The 22,881-nt window shown below is 35.7% G+C and overlaps 1 protein-coding gene across 1 annotated transcript in view; it reads left to right on the top strand.

Annotated features, from left to right (window-relative positions):
• The window catches only part of EYA1 (EYA transcriptional coactivator and phosphatase 1), a 151,478-nt gene that overhangs the window by 36,638 nt on the left and 91,959 nt on the right, over positions 1-22,881 (top strand). Inside the window, exon 2 of the mRNA XM_084306991.1 lies at positions 17,727-17,861. The gene's annotated coding sequence lies outside the window, so the exon portion shown is untranslated. The remainder of the gene's footprint in view (positions 1-17,726; positions 17,862-22,881) is intronic.

Below are 22,881 nucleotides of genomic sequence, written 5' to 3'. Positions count from 1 at the left end.
TATTTCACGTGTTTCTTCTGTTTCCTCCTAGTGCCTGTGTGTTGAGCTTCAGTAGTGCATGTATGTAAAAAGCAGAGCTTTATGAAAGCATTTATTGGCATACTCATTAGTGCCAGACACCAACTCTTTACTAGAAGACAGTGACGTATAGAATCACTAGTTAGAACAAAGTGGATTTGCAAGCTGAAGTTACGATATTTCCATACTGTGCTGTGGTTATTTTACTGTTTTAGAATAGATGGAGCCGCTATTCAGCCACATAGCAATGTTAAATCTTGAATATATAGGAGTGTTGCATGAAACCTCTGACCACCAAAGTTTGGAGTTTAAAGTGGCTGATGGGAATTTTAATAAGGAGCAGAAACCATGAAAAAGGGAATTATACTGCGTAGATATAGTTAGAGTTTTATTTCCCACTAAAATTTCTCCATGTTATTTTCTTATTTCTCATTTTCCCTTTTATGACTCACTGGAATTTTGTTGTACTGTCTGGGAAGCATTGTAGTGGAGTAAAAATCACAGATTATAATTTAAATCTATTTTATGATAGTTGTTGAAACATTGGACATAGCTATCTGCTTAGGTTTCAGTATAAGAGTACCTGGGAGGGGTGGGGTGAGAGAAGGGGGCAAATAATTTTTTACTTAATAGCAAAAATAAAAAGAAGGTGCCACTCTTAAACAGACGAAATACTTGCAGCCCTAACCCTTTAAAGTTTGAACATCATTCACAGCAATTCAGAATTAAGGTTATACTCCAAGAGGTAATTGTGGATTGCAATCTATAAAAGGAAGAAATAAACATCTTTTTTATTGGTACTGCATTTTATATAAAGCAAGGGAAAAAAAATCTCCATTTTATAATGCTTCATGTATTTTCAACTTGGTTTACTGAAGGTCTTCTTAGAAAAGCAGAGAAGTAGATGGAGAAGTTCATTAATTCTTGGAGGATGAGACAGATTATTGAATAATCAGCTGAGATTTTACCTCCCAGCTCTTCGAATTAAATAAACTGTAAATGTACACAAATCCTCCCAGAGCCTTACGCAGACAGTGCTTGAGGAAGTTGAATTACAGAAAAGAATATCTTAATTTCGATCCACTGCCTCTGAAACTCATTTCATAGTTACTGAGAATATTGAATTTATACAAATCAAGCTACTAGGCTTGATTTGAATCAAGAATTCTGGGCACCCAAGTCAGCAAAAGTAGTCCCCTGATATTGTCCCAAGACACATATAAATATTTTTTTTACATGAAGAGAAACAGATGGACGAGGCTATCTTATAAATAACAAAAAATAATTTGTGATATTTTTTCTTAGGAACCTTTTGCTAATTCCCACTAAAATAAAATAAAATTAAATTAAAAAATCCAATTATTCATTTCATAAAAACTGAAGTGTTATTCAGTGAGGCTATTAAACTGGAAGACACTAAATTAGTAGTTGAGAAGAAAAGAGGCATTATACCTCTATAGTGACTCAAGAATGATTCATATATGTTTGTGTAAAATTGAACACCTACTTTTTCTATAAAGTTGAGGAACCACTGCATTTACAATGGTAAAGGAGGTGCTAAACTAACTAACTAACAAGCAACTGTATTACTTGTATTTGCTCAGCTTAAGAGGGGGTTAGTTAAAAAAGAGAAACAATACTGGAAAGCACTGAGCTATGCTTTTGTTTGAGGTATGCAGAGACTATAGGAGTGTAAATCCTTGAAGAACATATGAGAGATACAATATGATTTCTGCATTCTTCATGTGTGTCACTGAGAAGGTGAACAAAAAACAGATACAGTATATTTGGATTTGTGAAAAGGCTTTACATTCTCACAGGAAGTAATTCAAGAAGCACATTAATGATAAACTTCTGTGTGGACTGCAAAGTGGCAGAGAGAATAGAGAACAAATAGAAACAGGAGATTGATATTCGTCATGCAGACCCCTCAGCTATAAGTATGCTATAAATATTTTGATAAATATGTTTATTAATCAGTTAAAAATAAGTTGAGAAAAGAGGAGGAAAAAATAAGACAGGCTTAGTTAAGTGAAGAAGATTAGGAAAGACTGAAGAACTCCTATGGGACCTGATACAACTGGCAAATATAATGTAAACTATTTGGATGAAATGTGTGAGCTACAGCAGTCAGAGCTCCTAGAGGGATTCAGGCATATTTTTGTGTAGCTTATTGTCACTCCTACTTAGAGCATATCAGTTGAAAATTAAAATGGTTGCATTGATACTAGCAATTGTGTTCTTTCAAGTAATAAGCCTGTGTTTCCCATAGAAGAAAAATTCAGAAGGATTTAAAAGGATATTGACAAAATAATACTGATCATATGAACAAATTACGATTTTTTTTTGATGTTACTTAACTCTCATGTTGCAGATGATAAATCTATGATCAATTGTATCCCTGTTGTTGTTCCAGAAGAGTGATTTTCATCTCTCTGGTAAAAGTGGTCAGTACTGTCAGATGAGTGAGACCCTCTAGAACGGACAGACCACAAGACTGAAGGCAATGTGTTCAGAGTTCACTAAGATAAAAGTTTCTAAATGAGAAAATCCTTGTGCATGTGCAGGTCATTAGTAAACGGAAGTTCAGATTGCAAACCCACTCCATTTAGCTTTTGGGTCTTGCACTTTTACTGTGTGCAAGATGACACTTGTCTTATCTGAAAAGATATAACCTTCACCATTCATATTAATTCATAACTGATCACCTGCAAATGAGCTAACTACTTAGACTTGTATGGTTTTAGTATCCTAGCCTAGCTAAGTGCTTCTGGAGACTTAAAGCTCAAAACTCAGCCCACTCAAAAAGCTTGTTAATGGGTCCCACATGACACAGCTATCAATTTTTTAGTATCAGATATACATGCTGTATCCATTATAACTTTCACTTAGGGGCAGACTTGCCCTAACTGTACAGTAGCTTGTAAGGTTTGCTGTTATTTTTGATATAAAGGAAGGAAAAAATTAACAATGTTAGATGAAAGTGAAAATGTGTAGTACAAAAGAAAATGCTCGCTATTTGTCTGCCAGAGTGGTGCCAGATGGCAGAAAGTTTCAGAGTTGCAAAATTCTGCCTGTGTTTTTAACATTTCCCAGGTTGTTTAAATGTGCATTGTAAGCAATGATAAAATGACAAGTTATCATTGATCTGTCCTTTCCTCCATCTCAGAGGGATTCATTAAATAATGCATGCACCCATGTGAATTACCCTTCTTCACTATACTATCCCTAGACCATTAGCCAAATATAGCAACAGCAGCATCTTTCAACCCCTAGAAACCCTTTGGCTTTCATTTAATTAAATTATCCCATTATGAAAACTCTTATAATGAGATTAAATTTAATTATTTATTAGACACTTATTTGCACTAGGGAACCTATCAATTATGCATGGTTGTGCTAAACATTTTTCAATCCATCACCTTTTCTTTTCATGGAAGGTGCAATTTATTAAGTGCATCTGAAGTACTGTAACAGAGGAGATCTAGTAGAAATGTGTATGCTATCCTACTTCATTTAATTACAAATGTGATAGGAAAACAGAGATATGAACATTTATTCTATCTCCTTTTGAAATACAGTACACTGACAGAATTGCACATTTTGCAATTATTTGGTGCAACTTGCATTTTACATCCTACCACGTAAAATTGATGGACTTTTTTTTTTTAATTATTTACATTTTCTGATGTATTTTATATGTTAATAGCTTCCAATTACACAAAAATTCGGATGTAATTCCTAATTAGAATAGTTCAAAGAAATATATGTAGCACAATGTAGCTTGTAGCTATGTACATACAAGAAGTTCTTATGAATTTATAGAAGATTCTAATATTCTTTTAATGTACATTAGTAATTTTAATAAGGATTAAAATTTATGAATATTGCTACTGTACATAGCCATAAAAACATTATCAGTTGCATATGTTCTTGCTAAGAATTTGGATATGAATTCAAAAACCTTAAAGATACCAGTAATTGTTTTAAGCAGAATGACATTTTCTGATAAATGTTAAGAAGATGTAAATGTCAATATAGCTCTGAGCTTTTCTTTTATAAGACCTTGTCAATATGTAATTAATTATTCAGCTGGAGTTCTGTGTGGCTCAAGGCAGGATTTCAAAGACCTTTCTCTTGCAAACTGCAAAGTCATCATAAGATTGTTTCTACCTTTTTTCTTTCCCTTTATTTTCATCACATTTTGAAATAGTGCATGTATAAAAGCTCACAGACACCTGCTAGGTGAGATATGCAGTGAAGTAATAAAGTTAGGGGCAGGAGGTTTTTTAGGAGCAGTAGGCTTTAGCAGATGCTTTTAATACATTGCAAAATTCTACCTTGCTTTGAGAGTGCTCATGTTTCATGTTCAGATGTGAATGAGGGTCAAACAGAAAGATTTATGTCCTTTTTTCCCTCTCTTATGTATGTAAGAGGATGTTTGCTTCATTAACTTTGAAATTTGCTGGCCAAATAGACAGCGTATTTTAAAGGATTTAAGTAAATGTGCCCTAAAGTTCAGACAAATTTCTATAGAGCATTTCAGTCATCATCTTGAAGGAATGAGACACGATGTGTCTGTTTAAAAAAAAAAAAAAAAAAAAAAAAAAAAAAAAGGGTAGTGCCTGTATTTGGCGAAACAGTTATTTCTTGTAATTGTGAATTTATCAGCATCACTATTTCTTATTATTTGGCACTTTCTGCCTGAGAGTCAAGACTGTTAATTAAATCTCAGTGTACCCCAGCATGCTTGGTAGAATAGTTTTATTCCTACGAGAGAGATTACATTCATCATGATAGGTCTCCAGATGATACTCAGAACTGAAGTTTACTTTTTGGTGTGCTGCTTGTGCCTGCTGAGGATCTAGCTCTGACTTGCCAGAATATTTCCCACCTTGCATTTGAATTGATATGCTCATTTGTAAAGCCAGATTTTGCACATATGAACAGATTGGTAAGTACTCACACACAATTATCTTTCTTCTGTCAAAGTCCCAAGATCATACATGTAGTGAGTTGCGGTGACATAAATAGTAATTTTGGTCACTGACAATTTCTCCACAGAACCAAATCTCTGTGTGAAGCTAAAAAATAAAAATAAAATAAAATAAAATAAAATAAAATAAAATAAAAATAGGAACTAGAGCAAAACTTTTGCAACATTACACTGCAATGAGATTACCAGCTGCAAGCACTTGGATGGTGAAAAGATGAGTTACATTTGACATCTTCTCAGATTCAAAGCAGTATTTTAATATATTTTTCAGGAAGTTGATAGTAAGCCAGTCTGAGAATACACAGACAGCTGAGAATGAAAGACTGATTGGAATAAGAGAAAAAGAGTGGTTGTAGGGAATCATTGCCGCAGACATCATTTAAAATATTTATAAGCTAAGGATAGAGTAGAATAAAAATCTAGTTTGCTAAAGAGCCCAGAGCATAGCAAGAAAGTGCAGGTGGTATTAGAGGCCAGTAATGGCTGGTGGCTTTCTTCTGTAGCTTGTGTAGGCAGCATTTATATGGCATGAGTATTTGTATTGTTAACACTTAAATTAAAGCACTGTACTTTGTGAAGATAAGCAAAGCTAACTATTAATTTGGATATAAAGTTTAATGATAATATTGGAGACAAGGAGTTTCCATATTTGTTGCTTGTTGATCACCTTCTCCTTCTATAGCTGCTTAACTAGAAATTTGATTCTGCAGAGGAGTTAACACATGAGTAAAAATAGTATTGTATCATGGAAATTATGTTAAAAAAGAAAAAAAAAATAACTTGGAGAGGAACACAGATTTTCAGAAAATTACAGAATACAAAAAAAGAAATTGTAGGATGGTTTAAATGAAAAGAGCCTTCCTTTTGTTTGTTTGTTTGTTTGTTTTAAAACATTAGAGCATTTAAAATATTTTTAGACAAGTGAGCCTTTGTTTAGCTCAGGTGGAAAAGCTTTGGAAATTTGGAATTCATTTGTTTCAGGAAAAGATTCCTTTTCAGCAGAACATAGATAATTTTCCCAATACAAATAACCATAATGCAAAATCATGAGGACATTGGGTTATTAAGACAGAAAGAAAGACTCTTCCTCCCACTATCCCTGATGCTGAGCTTCTTTGCGCCCATTTTAGGCTCTCAGGTTGACAACAATCTTTCCATTTTCCTTGAAACAATCTGATAATGTACGACTTCCCAGCAGGTTTTGTAATGAAGCCCTTTCAAGACCTATTTGATATAAAATCAGATTCATAATGAGCTCATACATGGTGTCAGTTCTTGTGGCTTTTACTTCCTTTCCAGTGATCTCATGCCTCACTATTACCCCTGTGCTGCCTTTTGTTTTATTTTCTATTATTCTTTGAAGTAGGCTGAAACAATGAGTAAAAAGGGAAGATCTTAACTGATGTCACTCTTACTTAGGACTGACTGCTAGGTGGTGAGGAAGAGAAGGTCAGGCTGGCCAACACATAAGGCAGGACACTCCAGCTGTGTACAGCTTCAAGGCTGAGATGCTGACTTAAAAAGAAAGCCCAAATGATAACACAATGTGAAGAAGTGACTTCTTGATTGCAGCCATAGCTGCAAGAACCCAACCAAACTGAGAAATTATTTTGTTTTCCTTCCTTCAGCAGGTCTACAGAATGAACCTGATTTCTTAAGGTAACACTCTGCTTATATGGGTAGGGTCTGAAAGGATTTCCTGTGACAACTGACAGATCTTACGCTCTGGGGAACTGTCCTTCTAAGTAAAACAAAGTTGCTCTGTCAGCAAACTGAAAAAGTTCATTAAAATAACTGAACAGAACTGTAAATGGAGGTCAGGCAGTTTCTTGTTACAACTTGGTTATCTAAGGAAAAGCTTTTGCAACCACATTCTTTGTATGTGTCTGCCTAGCTGTACGCCCTCCAATGATAACGTCTCAATTCATTGGGAAATCTCAACCCAATCTGATGGAGATCTGACAGTCTCAAAAACATCACACTCTTTCAAGTTTTTTAAACAGGCAGATAGGGTGTAGTTTAAACTGGCAGATGGGTTGTGGAGGATGTGAATAGATGTCCTTGGCTGGTGGTAGGTTAAAGACAAATGTATCTTTCAGTAGGCATCTGTAAATCCATAGGGAAAGGCAACCCCATACTGACCACAGAAAAGCTGGAGGCATGCGGGTCTTCAGTTGAGCTAGGGTTTTGTTAAGAGATGCGTAGCAGAATTCATTTCTGTCAACCCTAAGCCATATGCCCTCAGTGCTTTTCAGCCCAGATATTGCACTTCTAAACAACTTGCATCCCAGAATACTAACCCTCTCCCCTTAGGGGTTACAGCATCCTCATCAACAAACCTTCCCATCTTCTCTCTCCTGATTCCCCTCATTTAAGTCCATCCATAATCTTCTCTCCAATTTTCTCACTATGGTGCCTTCAAACCTATTGCAGCTGCTTCACCACCTCCCTTCAGCCTGTTTCAAGGTTCTCTTTTGAGCCCTCTGTGCTCCTGCTGGCTGCCCATAGTGAACACCACTGTCTCCCTTGCTGCCAAACCTTTCAAGGTTCTCTGTGCATGGAAAAAAGAAATCCTCCCTTCACCTATTCTTGGTTTCCAGGAGATGTATAAAAGTTGCTTAGAAGCAATAACTGAGAAAACTGAAGCCTACAAGCTGTAAAAATGTGGGAATCTCTGGCAAGACACTGTAAGTAACTCTAAGGCTGTAATTCTGTCTACTCACAGCCTTGCTCTAAAATACCCTGGCTGACCTTCCTGGCACATTTTGAGGAAAGCTCAAATATAGTCAAATGACAAAAATCTTTCATTTATAACTCTCTGTCATTAGCTTTTTAGGGAGGAATGTTAAAGCATGGTTTCTGGGACTGTATGATGGGTTACCAGGTTGATTATATCTTATTCTGGTTTTAGTGATGCTTTTGTTCATACTTTTTTTGGCATTTGTACTTGTAATTACGTCAGAGGTTCCCAGGATATTAATTTTCAATGTATCTAAATAAGCATTTCAGCAAATAAATTAATGGAAATATCTGTAGAGATGAGGATTAGGAGCAGCAGGAGTTTTGTAACTCTGATTAGGCTGGGGACTTTTCCTCTGGGTATAAAATGGCACCAAGGCATCCTGAAGAATCTGTATGAAAAGACTGCTTGTCCCTTGTGTATTTATAAATAGTAGATAGGGAGATGTAGACAGCACATACTTAGACTTATACCATTATTTTAAATAGTGGAAAGCAGGGGTGAAATTTTCAAATTAGAGTGTGAGAACATAACCATGTGACTGTTATTAAAATTAATAGGAACTGCATAGTTCAGTCTCTCTTCACCACTAAATATCCTTAGGTGTTTCTCTATGAATATTTATGCAATCAGAAATAAAATGCAGACTATGAAGCAAATGCCAGTGTAAATACAAAGTGATCACATAATTTACATGTTTTTAATTATTGACATAAACTCCACTTTTGTCCAGTAATAAAGAATGCATGTGACAAAGTACTTAAACACAAAAGAAAAAAAAGAAAAAAGAAAAAAAAAAAAAGCAATTATTGAAAAAAATTAATACTTCTCTGGTTTAGTTTATAAACAAGTCACTGAACCTGCTTGCATTTTTAACAAATGTATTTTTAAGTTAAATAAGTATTTTAACTTACGTTTAAAAAAAAAAAAAAAAAAAAAAAAAAAAAAGATGATGGAGGTGATGATGTCAGTTCAATCACCAGATATCAAACAGCCTTTTGGTAGTGTACTGATCTCAAGGTTGTGTTAAATGAGTTCTTTGTATTCAGAAGACTGTACTGAAGGCCTCTATTAGAAAGGTGCAAGAGGTAAAAGGAAAGGGGTATGCACTTGTTTAAGAACCTGCACATTTACAGTGTTCTCTGAACAGCTGCTACTGGCTTACTAAAATAAATAGGCGGGTGATATTTATTTGAGTCATGAATGGTGTTAATTTGATTATGCTTTCATTCAGCATCATAAATCCAAAGGAAGGTAACTATCAAGGTGCCTGGTTCCTGATTACCAGGTCAATTCAGGAAAAGAACAAAAGATGAAGCAGTTATGTTTGAAAAAATAATATATATATATATATACACATATATAGTGTGTGCTGTCTGCACTCCAGACAAAACTCAAAATCCCCAGAACAGCTGAATTGTACCACTGCTTTCCCAGGATGGGTATAGCTGGGTAAAAGAATAGTAATGCCTGAATAATGAGAATATTTCTAAATCAATATAATCTTTTTTTTTTTTAAAAAGTAAGGAAAATAGATATTCTGCAGCTTTCTTTGTGCTTGCATTTCCAAATGGTTTCTACATTTTGAAGTTCTGTCAAACCAGGTAGCACTTTTCTGCAAAATAATTTCATCACCAATTAGTCTGTCATAGACTTTGTCAGTTTATCTTCACTTCTCTGCCCTATGGACTGAATACTAGGTACCAAACAAAGATCAAGAGAAAAGAAATGTTATGCTTTCTCTCTGGAAAATACAGCCTTAACCCAAACATCCTCCTCCCCTGAAGCTGTGAAGCAGTGAAATTCTTCCCCAAAACCTCAAGTTGAAAAAGGAAACAGTCACATCTCCAATGGGACCAAGCTGCTCAAACCCTAGCAAGATAGCATAGGAGTGATTAAAAGGCAGAGGAGAAACATATAATAAATATAATAATATATATACTCCATATATAATATATTGTTATATTTATATTTTCTATATACAATAAATATATTTACTATAGCAGTACAATATGTAATAAGTATAGCAGTACTAAACATAAAAATGATAGAGAGTGATCCCTTATGTATCACAAGCAAAATATTAGCTCCCTCTTTATTCTGTGGAAAATCTAAGAGAACACATTGCCTTGGGAAATATGTTTGGTTCTTCTTTGTAAGATTAACCGGTTTATATAAAGACAAATTGTGAAAATTAATTAACCAAAGGATAAATTGAAGGAAGGCTGAAAAATCATGACAGATAAGTATGGGTATCATTAGCCTTTCACAGTGGCTCATAAACAGCTGGATAATAGAACTTGGTATGGAAAAACATTCTTGATCAACTATTGTCAAAGGATTGTGTCCACTGTGAATATAATTCAGGATATCTGCAATTCGTACTTTGGTGATCCAGATCAAGACAGCTGAAAGCATAAACACAAAAGAGATCTAATTGTCTTTTCCACTCCCTTCTCTCATCTTCATAGTTAAGAGAAGGGAAATAAACTTCCAACACACAATAAGACAGTCACCCCTGCATGTGAAGACTGACACCTCAGAAACTATTTATAATTTGGTTAGGGGCTAGGCACCATCAAGTTGAATGACGCATTGACCTTTCTGATTAACACTTTCTGAAAAGTAATTTCTGGAGCTAACAAGGAATTATGTAAACAGAAAAGTAATCAGAAAAGGTGATCAAGACTGAAGAAATTAAGAACTCTTTCAGGTTGCAATTATGAGAAGATGATGGGGATGCGTTTAGCAGGCTTCAGTAACGAAGTCACAGCTGTGACAGCTGTGACTGTAGGCAGGTGAGGAAAATGAAGAAATTTAAACAGTAAGTTTTTGTTTATGTTTTCTGTTTTTTATAGTCTTTAATGAAGACAATGTTTCATATGTTTCAGTCCAAATGGTTTTAAAAATATTACAGTAAAAATTGAAAATGAGCTTTCATGAATAGCTCTTTTGTTTGTGTGTTTTTAACTAAAATTATACTTTCTCACTTTCACCATCATCTCATCCAATGACTGATATACATGCAAAACATTCTAGTAAACGCATTGCTAACATTCATATTGATAAAGTCTTGTAGACACATTTGTGAAAATGGCAGGTGAGAAAAACATTGATTTGATCAGAATCTTTTTTTTTTTTTTTTTTTTTCAGAAAATGCTTCCTCTGTAGCAATAGATTAGCCAAGTTTATTAAAAGCTAGACTAAAGGCAGGTTCTACCAGTCAAAGGAAAGATGCAGAAATTCTTCTTGGGACTGATTCTACACTCCTCCTCTCACCCACCCAATCTCAGAAGTGCACTTGCACTAAGGAGATAATGTGGAGTTGCAGGTTTCTGCTGCCATATGGAAATCTGAGAGCTGCAGCTTCACCTCTCCATGAAGTGAGCTTCAGATTTGAACCCAAATCCTCCCTGTAGGTGCCTGCATGCTGCTGCTGCTGCTTCTCCTACAACTGAGTCATTAAAGTGCCATCTAGGAAGTGAGAGTGTCATCTAGGAAGCGAGGCACATGGGAAACAAGGAGGTGATTTGTGACATCCAACATGGTTTTAGTAAGGGCAGATTGCGCCTGACAAATCTGGTGGTCTTCTGTGATAGGGTTAAAACATTGGTGGATAGGGGAAGAGTAATTTACTATCTACCTGGACTTCTGAAAAGATTTTGACACTGTCTCACACAATATCCTTGTCTCCAAGTTGTTGGCATAAATTTGATGAATGGACCACTCAGTGGGTAGGGAATTGGCAGGATGGTCACTCTCAAAGAGTTGCATTCGATGGCTCAATGTCCAGGTAGAGATCAGTAACAAATGGTGTTTTTCAGGGGCCAGTACTGGGTCCGGCATTGTTTAACATCTTTGCTGGTGACATGGACAGTGAGATAAAGTGCATCCTCAGCAAGTTTTCCAGTGACGCCAAGCTCTATGGTGCAGTAGACATGCTAGAGGGAAGGTTTGCCATTCAGAGGGACCTGGACAGGCTTGAGAGGGGGGCCCGTGCAAACTTCATGAGGTTCAACAAGGCCAAGTGTAAGGTCCTGCATCTGGGCTGGAACAATCCAAAGCACAAATACAGGCTGTGTGGAGAATGGATTGAGAGCAGCCTTGAGAAGAAGAACCTGGGTGTTTTGGTTACATGAACCAGCATTGTGTGCTTGCAGACCAAAATCAACCATATCCTGGGCTGCATCAAAAGTGTGACCAGCAGAGCAAGGGAGATGATTGTCCCCCTCCACTCTGCTCTTGTGTGACCTCACCTATAGTACTGCATTCAGCTCTGGGGTCCCCAGAACAAGGATATGGACCTATTAGAATATTAGAATGAGTCCAGAGGAGGGCCACAAAGATGATCGGGGGCTCTCCTATGAAGGCAGGCTGAAGGAGTTGGGATTTTTTAGCCTGGAGAAGAGAAGGCTCCAGGGACATGCCTTCCAAGGGGGGGCTACAGGAAAGCTGGGGGGGGACTCTTTGTCAGGGAGTATAGTAATAGGACAAAGGGGAATGGCTTTAAACTAAAAAATAAAATAAAATAATAATAAAATAAAATAAAATAAAATAAAATAAAATAAAATAAAATAAAATAAAATAAAATAAAACAAAATAAAACAAAATAAAATAAAATAAAATAAAATAAAATAAAATAAAATAAAATAAAATAAAATAGTAGATTTGTATTAGATATCAGGAAAAAAATCTTCACTCAGGCTGGTGAGGCACTTGCACAGGTTGCCCAGAGAAGCTGTGGATGCCCCATCCCTGGAAGTCATAGAATCACAGAATGGTTGAGGTTGGAGGGGACCTATGAAGTTCACCCAGTCCAACCGCCCCACCAATCAGGCTCACCTAGAGCACGTTGCATAGGATGCATCCTGGTGGGTTCTGAATATCTCCAGAGAAGGAGACTCAACAACCTCCCTGGACAACCTGTCCCATTTCTCTGTCACCCTCACAGTAAGGGAGTGAAATGTTCAAGGCCAGGTTAGGTGGGGCTTTGGGAAACCTGGTCTACTGGGAGATGTTCTTGCCCGTGGCAGGGAATTGGAACTAGATGGTCTTTAAAGTCTCTTCCACCCCAAACCATTATATGATTCTATGATTCTAAGTGAAATACAGGGGCTAGATAGCAAGAGCTGGGGTTTGAGGGCTGCTCAGCTACCTGCAAGTAGGTCCTGAGACACAGGAGGGACCACTAACCACCACTCTGCCCCACATTCCATTTCAGGGTCTTCTCCACCAGTCCTTGTCCTAGCAGACTGTATTTCTTTGAAGATCTGAATGCCGTGATGTCTTCTGAATCTCATTAGGCTTCATAAAGCAGCAAATGGTAGCCTAAGTGCAGTGCATATCTCTGCAAGGGGAGAAAAGTCACTCAGTATATACAGTAGTACAAGTTAAGCACCAGAAAGAGTTCCTATCTGACATCACTAATTCTTTCATTTTTCTTAGGTTATGTCCAATATCATTATTTGGGTTGTGTTGTAAGTTAGATTGAAACCTTGGACAATTTATGGAGTCGAGAGCAGTTTGGAGGCATTTATTTCTTTTCCTGGAAGACAAGAAAAAAATATTCCTTTAACTTTATTGACTCAATTTGTAACTATCCAGTATAATCGCTCAAAATTTTAATAGCATATCATAATTTATTTATTGCAGTTTTTAATCAACAAACATTAATAAGATGTAAACCTTCACTTGGTATTCAGGTATTATAAATGTTTTAGTTCATGTTCAGTTTTAAAGACTGAGCTTCAATTTGAACACTTCAAAACATAGTTGTTTTTTTCTATCAAGCCTTTAGAAAAAGGTGGTTTAAAATTTCTTACATTGTGTTGTTTTTGTTGTTGTTTTAAATTTTGTAAATCCATTGGCACATCTCAGAAAGCAAGCAGTTAAGGTGTAAAGCAGTTCTTTGGATTTTTCAAATCATGGAGCTAATCCACAGTCCATTCAAGAGAACAAATTTTGGGGTTTACTTCTGTTTTCAGTAGACTACACCCTATGGAGATGTTAATTTGGGCATTGTCACATTTGGTGTTATGGAAGGATGCTTTGGCTTATTCTAGGCTGGGAACAAAGAAACATTTTTTCATATGACAGAGGAGATATTAAATGAATTTCCTTAAGCAAATGACACCTACGTGCTTATGTCATGTTGATATGTAGAAATCTTGCAAAGTCTACATGTTGCCATTTTTATTATTTATTAGGTTATCATGTTCCCATTGATGTCTGCACATGTACTTTCATGTTTGTTTACAGTTAAATGATATCACTGCTTTCTAATTGCTAATAGCTCTCATTACATTTAGTTGTCTGGTATTTGATGGAAGGTTATTGGTATTATACATGGATCTTTCTAGCAAGAGAAAAGCTATTATGTGCTTAAACAGAGCTACAGTTTGAAATTTGGCATGTATCTTTAAACCATACAGTAAAGTTTTATTAAAACAAAGACACTTATGTCTTACAAAGTTACAAGCAAGCTTAGGTGAGCATAAAGATTTAGCAAATCAGTGTCTTAAACCAATCTCTTAAATCACTGTGATTTATGCTTTTTTTATACATAGTCATGAATTTCTAAACCAAAAGTAAACAGCAGCGTTCAAACCTCTTATTCAGTGTCTCTGAAGTCCAGTTATCTTACTAAATTAATGGGAGACATTTTTATTGCATATTAACTTCCAACTATTTTTTCATTGATGTTCATGTCAAGGCATTTTATGCTACCCATTCAAATTTTGAGGAACCAGTGTTTGGTGGACTTCAGTGCATGCAGACATGAAGAGATAGATAGGACCTGAATCCTGCAACCTGAGCTGTGGGGGTAGGCTTTGAAACCCTTTTGAGATCAAAAAGATATTAATGGGTACCAGAGTCCACATTTTGGATCAGGCTAGGGGTGGTCTAAGCTGAAGGACTGTTAAAGACTCCAACACTAGCTGACAGGAGCTTCCCAATGTAGGGCCTGCTGAAACGTATTTCATCCTGAACATTCAGCAGATGTTAAAAAGAATTTTAGGCATCCCTATCTTAGATTACAGTTAACAATATTTGATCTGCCAGTTGTTACTTTATGATGCATACTGTATAACTATTTTTTTATTTACTTACTGACCAGAGAAAAACAAAAGCCAAGTCCTGGAACTCATCATCTAATAGAGAAAGATTTGTATAAAGCTCCTGCTGTGCTTGGTATACCACATATGCTTGAGGCCAATCCCATAAAAAGACTCAACATAACATCAATCCTATTTTAACTCAGGCTTTAAGATGCACGCATGATATTTTATAGTATTATGGAGGTGAAAATATTGATGGTGTTTTTTATTTAATGAAGGTTTACAACTATAAATAATAATTAGAATTTTATGAGAGGGAAGAAACTTGCAGGAAAATTAATGCATTGTAGGGGTGTCAGTGCTGGTTTGCAGCAGCTCTTTCAGGTCTTAAAGAGGGATGAGAGCCTTATGGTGCCTGAGCTGTACCCAGCTGCAGTGCTGGATCCTTTTGATTTCCCCCTTCCAAACTGCAGGCACCACGTGGTTCCTGAGATGCTTACTGAATTCAAAACCCTTTCTGATGTGGATTAAAGTTCTGGAGGGGGAGCTTTCTTTCTGTACACTTGTTTTTCTTCTCAGTGAGGGGCAGGGAAGCAATTCATCAGTGGCTGCTGGGGATGGTGATGCTCTCCCGTATGGCTGCAGCCCTCTGGGGCTTGGTGGAGCAGGCATCTGTGGCTGACACAAGAACAGCACCAGCGGTGTCCTCACCCAGGGCAATGGAGCCATTGTTTGTGTCCCAGGCACCAGGAAGCATCACTTGAACCATTCAGTCTCTAGCAGGATAATTGTGACATTATTTAAGTAAGTAGTCATCTGAAGTGGAATACATTGGTGGATAACACTTCAGGCTACTGATTTTTAGGCTGCTAAATCTACTACATTTTCCTGGGTGTATCTAACTTAGGTTTTGCTGCTTTGAAGAAGAGCTATTAAAAATCAACCCATATATACAAAGGTGCCCTGCTTACAAATATGAAGAAAACACCATCAGATGCACTAAGATAAATAAGCATTTTTGAGTTGTACTCAACACATTCCATATACTGTTAATGCTAATTAATATGGTTTAGAATCAACTTGTGACAGGTAAAAAATATTTATCTCTGCTTATCCAGCTTTGCTTCACATTCATACAGTTTTGTTCTGTTGTGGGTATCATTGTGTCTTCTTGATTTTCTTATTGCATTATTCTGGCATTACTATTGAAAAAGTGTTCTGCATTGTGTCTTTCAACATATAAATTGGCATCCAGAGAAAGGTGTTTTTTCATTTGTCTGTGTCTGTCTGAAATAGCAGTTTATCAATACTATTTAGTGAAGTGCCTTGTGTACAGAAATTCCAGTACTGTAAAAAGCAAGACATCCTTGAAGACAGGCTCTCAGAACTTCATCAGTTGAATCTCCAAGGCAGATAAGACTGCTTTAGCCTTTTGTGCATGCAATTGTGGTACAAGACAGAGGTGCAAGATACATTATTTTTTTTTATCTATTTATTTATTTTTTTTTTAGATATTGAAATCAAACTGTCTCTTCTTCTTAATTCTTGAGAAACCATCTTGAAATCTTTTTTTTAGTCTGCTTCCTCTAAATTAATATTGGGTCTGCAGAGACAAACATACTGACTGCCTTTTGTGTTCTTCTTTTCTGAGCCTAAGTCTGAAAGGGATCTGTCATTTTATGTTCATGGACTTAAAACACAGGTGTAATTATGAATAATTGGTTTAGGAACCAAATACTTCTTTGGAATGGTAGATTGTCAAGCAGGAAATACGTGTAGAAAATCTGTATAATGCATTTAATTTAAAAAAAAAATTAAAAAAAAAAAAAATCTGCATTAGCAGCCTGGAAGTATCCATGCAGTAAAAGGAGTTTAAGCTTTGTTTACATTTTGGCTGCAGGAGGTGCCTCTCTTTAAGTATTTAGATAAACAAACCAAAGCTGCTGTTTTCATTAGCATGTAACACAGAGCCCAATTTCCTTACCTCAGAGAACATTAAACTAAAATTCAGTGGCAGAAAGCAATTTGATCTCTTGCAAATACAAATCTTGATAAACCTTACAGTATGAGAAAAAAAAAAAAAAAAAAAAAAAAAAAAGCACTTTCAGATTTCGTACCTATTGACATTGCTTAATAAAAACATCTCGAGTGCTGGTGCTTCTGGGTGTGTTTCCAATAGCAATGTCATTGCAGGGCTCTGTGGATAAAGTTACCAATCCTTTGAATTCTGACCTTCAGTCTAAAACAGCTTTAGAGGTTACTCTTTTTCCGATTTGTGAGATTGCAGAGAAAAAGTTAATGCTGCTGGAAGGAAGCGGGGGAGGGCAGTGGGCTTGTCGATGAGAACTGGAACTTTGAAGCCATCTGAGAAGTTTTCCCCTGGCCTTGATTTGTAACAACAAATACTGGCAGTCTGACGCTAAGTAATTATATGAAGTTTCAAAACAGAGTATGCAGCAATTGAAATTTCTGTGAACACAATTATTAATGAGACCCAGTTGATTTTAAGAGAAACTGTACAAAGCCTGGAATCTTAGGGAACCCATAGCCATCCAAACCTGAAATCTAGCTTCAGGTGATCATCTATGTCTATAGGGAGAGGAAATTTCAAAATTGGGAGCCTCCCTAGACACATCAACTGGAACTATCTGTCTGTCTGTCTCCACCAAAGATAAGGGTTGGGATGACCATCTTAAGTTCTTCATTTTAGGTGGTTACAGTTAGGCAAGAGGAATCTAACCCGTGCTGAACAAATGAGGGTCATGGCATAATTACTGTCAAGTTCAAAACAATTTATTACGGTAAATTTCATATGAACAGTTTAATAGAAAAACAATTGATGAGAGTGTAAAATAAATTGTCCTTGTAATGATTATTTTAACTTAGACTTCCACTTTTTCCTTTTCATTACAAGGCCTAAAATGTGGAATATTTATGAACTTCACTTTTAGAAGAGACTTCATCATTCCCGATCATCGTAAGAAAAATATTGTGACTGAGTGTTTCAAGGTTAAGGATGTTCATATTTACTGTATTCAGCTAACACAAGGTTTGTAATTTTATGCATGTGTGTTTATGAATCTTGTCTATTAAGCTATAAATGCAGGATTTTCTTAACCATTTACCAGAGTGAGCTTGGATTCTTGTTCTGTTTTCTTCATAGTTCTAAATTATTTAATTAACAATTTCTTTATCTCTTTTTGTATTTGCTTGTCCAGTCTTACATGTCAGCAGCTGAAAAATTATGCAATAATTGACACAGATAAGTAAAATACAGTAACAATCTACTGCTCCATCTACTGTTGAATGGTGACATGCATAATGCTTCAGGAAAAAAATACGGAATGCATTTAGGAAATAACAGCAAAACGAAATTTACAACAAATAAACCTATTGTTTCTGTGGTTAGTGAACAAACATGTTTTTCTTGCAAAATTAAGAATTCTGAATACCACTTTAAATCAGATCTGAAAAACAGAGGAACTTTCCATTTCCCTTTTCACCTTATAAGAGGTGCTGACAAAACTGGTTTTGTTCATGTTAATGGAAAATAGTTGGAGAAAAGACAGTCTAGAATTACTGAGCTGACTCTTGTTATACAGTGAGTTGTATTTATACCACTGGCAAAATATAAGTTATTGCTAGAAAAAAAAAAAAAAAGCTTGCAATGATTTGTGAATTCTAACTTTTTTTTAGAAGCACTAAATGAAAGATGAGGAAGGCTTAAATAGTTGCGGGAATTTGAAGTACGGAAAAATTGCATCTGTGTGAAATGATATGTTTTATAGTCTTTACAGAACAACGGTGCTTGATTATTTTGTCAGCTTATTGGTAATCTCTCCTTTGTACTGCATTCTTCATACAACAGTCTTCTGAGGAACTACAGAGTATGTTTTTTATTGCCCATTAGAGTGATAGCAAGCTACTTCGCATCATCACTGGTGTATTTAATTTTGCTTGTTTATTTTTGTAAGAAAATTATTATTCACATATCACAGTGAAGGATGATTATTTTCAATTTTTAGGCAATTATTTTCCATGCTGAGCTGGCGTAAAATGTTTATGTAAATGAGAAAAATTAGCTCTCTCCCTAGGATGCTCACAGGTTGCAATTTACTCCTTTCATTTCATAACCTCTCTTGCAAAACTGCTTATTCTCCATATAAAAATAATTACACAGCCAGCCTTCACCAGGACTACTTTCATAAAGAGTTGCTAACATATTTATGTATCTTTCAAGCTGAGGTTTTTGTGCAAAGAAGTGACATTCTCGCTGATTCTTAGGTGCCACAGTGTTAAAAATATCCCTGTAAGGCTACTGAACTTTATTGGAAAACAGAAACTAATTTTCAGTAGTTCAATTTAATAGATAAGACACTGCCTAAATTAAGACTGTTGTAGTTAGAGCTACAACATTACTCTTAAATCAGGAGCAGATCTCAAAACACTGCCTCCAGAGTGTTGTGGACTCTGATTTCCCCCATCTTTGGGGAAAAGCAATGCCATCACTTTTGGGTAGAGCATCTACTTCAGATGTTCTGGGGACCAAAAGTAATCAGTGTCTTTGTGTGGTACCCATACGTATAATTACCTTGATGAGATTTCTAAAAGAAAAGTGGTGTGAGAGATGTATGTATTGGAAACATTTAAATCTTACCTTCACATAGAAAACCTTCCCCTTCACCTGCTAAAATATTTAATTTTCAGTAATTTTTATTGTGTATATTTATAGTTTACACTGGTTGTGTCTATAAACTTGTATATGCTATATATTTTTCCCTGTTACATAATGGTTTTAAGATGCAAACAATTAAACAAAACCAAAAACCAAAACAAAAACCAAAAAACAAAAACAAAAACAAAAAAAAAGAGCAAAACTCAAAAACACCACCACCTACAACAACACCAACAACAAAATGCATGCATACCAAGATCTTGGAAAGTGAAAAATTGAGGAAGATCAGTGTATTTGCTCTCAACATTGAGTCTGACCACTTGTGAGGAAAATCTCCACATTTTTTTATATCACAGTTGTCAAGAATAATTTCAGAATTGTGTTAAGTTATGAATTCATTAAAAAAAAAGCTAAAGCAATATCTACTCCACATTAATAAAGATTACTGTTTCCTATTTTAAATTATACAAAATGATCTTGCCATTCATATTGACTTTGCTGACTTAAAATAAGTCTAATTCTATGCAAACTAGCTAAGGTGTCATTTTGGCTAGCTGCTCATGCACACTTCAAGTAAGAACAGTTCTAAGCAGCAATGAATTACTCTTGGACTTTAATTCATTATTAATTTTATTTTGTGTATCTTGAAATAATCTAATTAAATTGTCCTTAATCACACTGTTGGTTTCTGGACAGAACAGCTAAAATGGTTCAATTCTAACACTCTTTTTGTTTGTTTGTTTCGTTTGCAATTACCAAGGTCTTCCTACTTATTGACCACATGAGTAGCGTGAGACAATAAGGGCTCCTGTCAAATGCTGCAAACTTCTGCTCCAGCCAGGGACGTCTCTAGGCAACAGCTGCTATGTGTAAGATAAAACTTGTATGGAGACATAGGACAGATATTGCCTGTGTCAGAGGCTTCTGACGTTGCATTGCAGTTGTTACAGGAAGAGCTGCACGGAACCTTCCAGGAGCAACAGGATGCACCTTTTGCTTTACAGTGGCCTTTCTGTATGTATTTATAATGTTAAATATTTCAGCAGCATCTCCTACTTAGAGACAAACCTTCAAACACTGTTCCATATCCATCTTATATATATTTTGTTCTTAATTATTAGTACATCTGTAATTCTGGCATCTAAGCAGCAGTCAATATTGCATCAGAATGTACCCATTTCACTGGTGCTAAAGTGAGTGTGTGACACTGCGTATGGAGTTAAAACCATATTGTGTGAGTAATAGTTGTAAAAATATACCCAACAGCTCATTGTACACTTGATGTTATGTAATAGTCCCCGTTCTTCTTATTACTCTTGAGATGCCAGCTAAATCAACAGGAATGCAGAATCAGGGCAAATTCATGCTTGATGTAAACAGATACAAATCCCACTGAAATCTCTATTCCAAACCCAGTGTTAGTGTAATTGTGATTTAAAATTTATGTGGGGTGACGGTGATCAACAACCCAGTCTGCACTGATTTGGTATGCAGTTAGTTGGAAGAAGAAAGCAAAAAGAAGCCAGGTAAACAAACTTTTGCTTTATATGTGACAAGCATATAACCTGGTTTCAAATAGGTGAAGTTGAAATAATAATGATAATGATAATGATAATAATAAGCAATAATAAACACTGACTTAAAACAAATGAGGATCTGTTCCATAGTATCAGCTGTATGGTAAGTTCATAGGTTAGACCATGCCATGGGGTAATGATATACACCAATCTGAAGTCTGATCTTCAGACATCAGATAAAGACCTTTAAGGTACTGTTTGATGGTTGTATAAACACAGAGGACCTCACTTTATCTTATATCCCTTCTCTATAAGTCTCATTTATATGACTTCAGTTCCCATACAATCTACGTGTGATACTACAGAAGAGATTAAAAAATTCAAAGCCGATTCTTTTCTTGCCATTGTCAACACCCTTTTTCAGTTCATCTTAGCCCCTGTGTAATTTATCCCAAGTTTATCATCACATCATCACTGTATGTGTTGGGAGGATGTCTCCTATTTTAATTAAATACAGAGACTGGGCACACTCCTAAAGTTATTACTTAGACAAAATTCCCATTAGGGACTGCAGTTTCCATCAGTAAACCTTTTTCAGTAAGCTTTACTTTCACAATAGTAAAATTTATTCATATATTTGTGATATTTATTTGTCGCTGTTAAGGTATACTTATGCAAAAATTCTCATGCAACAGTGGAAGGTACATTCGTTTTTTACTTATTTTTTCATCATTTCTGGATTTCTACAGCATCATTTAAATGTCGTTATTTTGGAGAGAGGGTGTTAGGTTACATTTTCCAGTGTCAGATAGTACCTCGCAGCAACAATACCATATATTTTTGTGATTTTTTCAGAAAAAAATAAGCTTCTGCTTCCTGACAACATGTCCCTGACCTTCTTCATTTAATGGTTAGAGGCAGGGAAACAAGACATATGTCTTTAACTCTATACAGGATGGAGTAGATTTTTATTTTAAATGGTCTTATTTACACTTGTAAATGCTTCAGCAGCAAGTATTTTCCAGAGGATTTGGAACAATAGTTCAGAATGACTGCATTTCCTTGAATTTGATTATTTCAGTGAATTTTACCTGACAAAACTGCCTGTCTCCATAATGAGTAATTTGTAGTTCTTTCACAGTTTAATATAGAACATCGTGGATAGTTTTCTTGGCATGAGATCTGTTTTGTGAATATAAAGAAGTAAATGGATTCTGTTTGTGCTGGCTACCCGGACGGGCCCAATAGAAATCTGCTTATTTTGACATGAGCTCCCATATATGGTATGGGACTATACCGAGATCCCTTTTCTGCACTAAACAAAATGAAATCTTAGGTGCCTTTTCAGCTAGAGGTTGACTTGTAGCCTTGCAAAACGATCTGCTTTCCTGAAGTATTCCCAATGTACTTTCTACAAAATAATGTATCGCTTACTCGGATGTAGTAGCCAGAAGATATTTCTCCTCTAGAAGTATTGCTTTCATTCGCAGATTAGTTATTTGAAGGTAAGGATATACTAGCAGTGAATAACCAAAGATTATTTCTTTTTTTTTAAGAAAAAAGATGTTTGAATCTATTTATACAAACTAGCATTGTTGGTTTGTTTCATTATTTATTTATTTATTTTATTTCATTTTATTTAGTACTTTAGACCTGTCATAGCATGAAGACCTTTTTTTTTTTCTTTTTTGGTACTGCAAATCATTAGGCTGTTTTCCTCATCATATTTGGACTACGTGTACTGAAAAACTGTAGAAAAATAAGTTACATGAATTGCAAGATACTCTCTACAAAGTGGAAATGCTCCAGAGAGCCCTGGACAAATGTAGTTATTGTGTACGTTATAGTGGTTTTTAACATAACGTATGTATTTTTAA

The sequence above is a fragment of the Netta rufina genome, assembly GCF_964035555.1.
Source record: "Netta rufina genome assembly, chromosome: 2".
Lineage (NCBI taxonomy): Eukaryota > Metazoa > Chordata > Aves > Anseriformes > Anatidae > Netta > Netta rufina.
This window is presented reverse-complemented; position numbering and strand designations above follow the sequence as displayed.